Consider the following 3,287-nt stretch of genomic DNA (forward strand, 5'->3'; position numbering starts at 1 on the left):
CCATCTTCCTGCAGCCGGGGCTCTGCTACAAGCCCTGTCCCCTCCTCAGGCTCCTCTGTGCTCCCTCTGGGCCCCCAGCTAGGCACAACGTTTTGGGTCTCATCTTGGTCCCAGCTTTCAGAAAGCAGATGTCTGAGGTCAGAAGCAGGGGCCTGCTGGCAGCTGTGTCGCTGAGCTAGCAGCGAGCAGGAATCTGAGCCAGAGTCATGGTGTCAAATCCAATTCCTATTGCCTTAGCTGTGTGACCTTAGGCGGATAACTTCACCTCTCTGATCAGTTTCCTTATCTGTAAGATAGGATGCCGCTGCTGCCTACCTCATGATGTTGGTGTGGATTTGAGGGGCACGAGCCTTGTGAAGAGCTTAACTCACCACCTGGCACACAGTGGCAATTGCATGGCAGTACCTCTCCTTACTTTGAGGATCAGTATTTCTCCTGACTGACTGGCTGGCAGGCCTCCCTAGTGGCACGGGCACACAGGCATGCCAAAGGAGGCCTCAGCCACCTCCTTTCCGGCACGGTGCCCCTCTCAGACTGCCAGGGGATTAAAGGCCTTCTGGCCTTTGTGTCAGCCTCGCAGCCCCTGGCAGTTTGCACCGCAAAGTGCTGCCCCGGCAGATTCCTTGCCCTCTGCTGTCTGCTGCCCGTGGATGGGCACTGAGTGGCTGGGGGCAAGGCTGGGGCCTAGGGTGGAGCAGAGCATGGGAAGCACTGGTTTTGGGGGCCCTGCACAAGGCTGCATCACCTCACAGAGAGCGGGGACTTGTCTGGGTGTGCGTCCCTGCCTAGAGATTGGAGGCGGTGGGTTGTGACCGTGACCGGTGGGGGAGGCAGGCAGGTGGGGAGTCTGGGGCTCATCTCCCCACCCCCACATGGTCTCTGGATTTCAATGAGGTGAGCTCACTCCAGCCCCAGATGCCTGGAGCCTTGCCCTGGGCAGCTGCAGCCGCCCAGGGGACCCAGTAGTGCTCAGACCTTTCTGCCCAGTGCGGGGGTGGTGGGGGGCTGAGCCCCAGGCCCCGGCCTTGGGGAGGGAGAGCAGGCAGACCGGGCCAGCTGCCCAAGGCATGTGAAGAATGTCTCTGGAGAAGCACAGAGCCCTGGAGGTGTGGGGGTCCCAGAGTCAGCCTCAGAGCTGGCAGAGAGCCGCAGCCTTGGAACCCAGCTCCGTTGTGCACCCCAGCCAGGCTGTGTCTGCCCCCCCAGCCTCGGGCCTGGGCAGCAGGGCCAAAACCCCTCCTGTCACCCCAGCCCGCACCCCATAGTCCTCTCCTATCACCCCTCGCCCACTCCCACCCTCTCTGCCGCGCACTCCCTGCAACATACTAAACTTCACCCTTATGGAGCACCTCCTGTGTAGAAGGCACCACACTCAACTCCTAGCCTGCTCCATCCCGTTTATAAAGAGGACTTTCGCGGAGCCTCAGTTTCCTCACCCATGAAGTGGAAATAACAGCACTAGCTCACGGTCCCTGACCTGAAATCCTTGAGTGAGATGAGACTGAGATACAGAAGTTTTCAAGTTTGAGTAAAGTGACGTGACAGCCCCAGTGGAGTCTGTGGTGGCTCCCAGTGACGAACGCGAATGTAGCTGCAGTCAGATGTGTGAGCCTTCGCCCAGGTGGCCTCAGGCGGCTATTAATAGCCTCGTGCCAGTTCAGGACAGGACTGGTGCCAGATGAAGTTGCTATAAACATTTTTTTTTAAACAACAGCTTGGCTTTCTGAGCTCTTTGGACTTCCCTTCTTGCGGAGGGGGCTGCTGTCCCTGTGCTGGCGTCTGTGCCCAGGACGAATTGAGGTGCCCCTGTGGTGTGTGCACCGGGCCTGGCTTAGACAAAGCCCTTGGTGGATTTTGGCCCCACCCTTTTGTGGCAATGGGGATTGAACCCAGGGGTGCTCTATCACTGTGATACATCCTTAGCCTTTTTTGTTTTATTTGAGACAGGGTGTCACTAAGTTGCTCAGGTTGGCCTTGAACTTGTAATCCTCCCACCTCAGCCTCCCAGGTAACTGGCGTTATAGACATGCATCTGTGCAGTCAGTTAAATCTGTCTCCTCTTACAGTCATCTCTTCACTGCACAGCTTTGATTTTAGCAACTCTTACACACATAACCTCTGCAAGCCCTATCCTTAAAAATGCCTTTGCAGTCCCCGAGTTCCTGTTCCCGTCCGTACCTGTTCCACTCTTGCCCCCACACCTCCTCTGCCTGCGTGCCCTCTAATGTCTCAGCTGTCCCTGCTAGGCTGAGAGCTGCCCTAGCCCTTGGCTCCCTCTCACCCTCACCCAGGCCAGGGAGGAGGGGCTAGCCTGGATCTCTTGTGCCCTTAGACCTCTGCAGGGCTAGAACCTGGAGCACCCTCCCCGCACCCCTGTCTTCCCCTCACCAGGAGGGCCTGGGCACCCCAGCCTCGGGGAGTGGTGCCTCCCAGAAGGCCCTGTCTGGTACCCTGCCTGTCTGGCCCCACCTGCATCAGGGGCCACCCTGCCTACATCCCTACTTGGAGCGATTGTTTCCAACAAGTTAGAACAGACCTCTGCCTTGCCCTGTGTGAGTCAGCCACCCCCACGCTCCCCAGGAACCTACAGGGTCTGGAAAATCCCCTCTCAGCTTGGCTCCTTCCTCTCTGGGCCAAGTCTCCTTCCAGCCCCCTCCTCTTGTGGCCCGCCATCCGCCATCCGGCTCCAACGCCTGCCTGGAGTGCTGGGCTCCTCTGAGAGGAAGCCTGGCTCCCTTACAGCCGGAGACAGGCTGGAGGGCAGGAAGCCTGGGTTCTATTTCTGCTTCTGACCTTGGAGCCACCGATGGCCCTCGTTGGGACCTGAGGCACACGCCACATGGACCCAGGCTGCCGCCAGCTCTGGCATCCCCTGGGGCCATCCCCGTCAGGTTGGGGATGGGGACGGCCTGCCCTGGGCTTCCTGGTACTGCCTTCTGCTCAGCTCTCCTGGCCAGCCTGGAGGTCCGGCTCCACCCCACCTCCTTTCCTGGTGAGGAGAGTGTTGGAAGTGGGGGGCCCTCCCCACAGTGACCCCTAGGCCTCAGTCCCCCCCGTCCCCCCCCCTGCACAAGGACATTCACAGCTGCTCAGAAGCCACCTCAGGGGGTCTTTGTCGGCTCAGATAACACTAAGGCAGAGCAGATGCTCCTTAAACCTCAGTATGATGAGGCCAGACAGCACTGAGTGAGAAGTTAGGCCCTGGGTTCAAGTCCCAGCTTCAAGCAGGTGACAGACTCTCTCCACTTCCTTACGGTTTAGCACCTGCTGCCTGGGGCAGGAGTCTC

Source organism: Fukomys damarensis, unplaced genomic scaffold (assembly GCF_012274545.1).
Source record: "Fukomys damarensis isolate Sample0158 unplaced genomic scaffold, DMR_v1.0_HiC HiC_scaffold_23, whole genome shotgun sequence".
NCBI classification, from domain to species: Eukaryota; Metazoa; Chordata; class Mammalia; order Rodentia; family Bathyergidae; genus Fukomys; species Fukomys damarensis.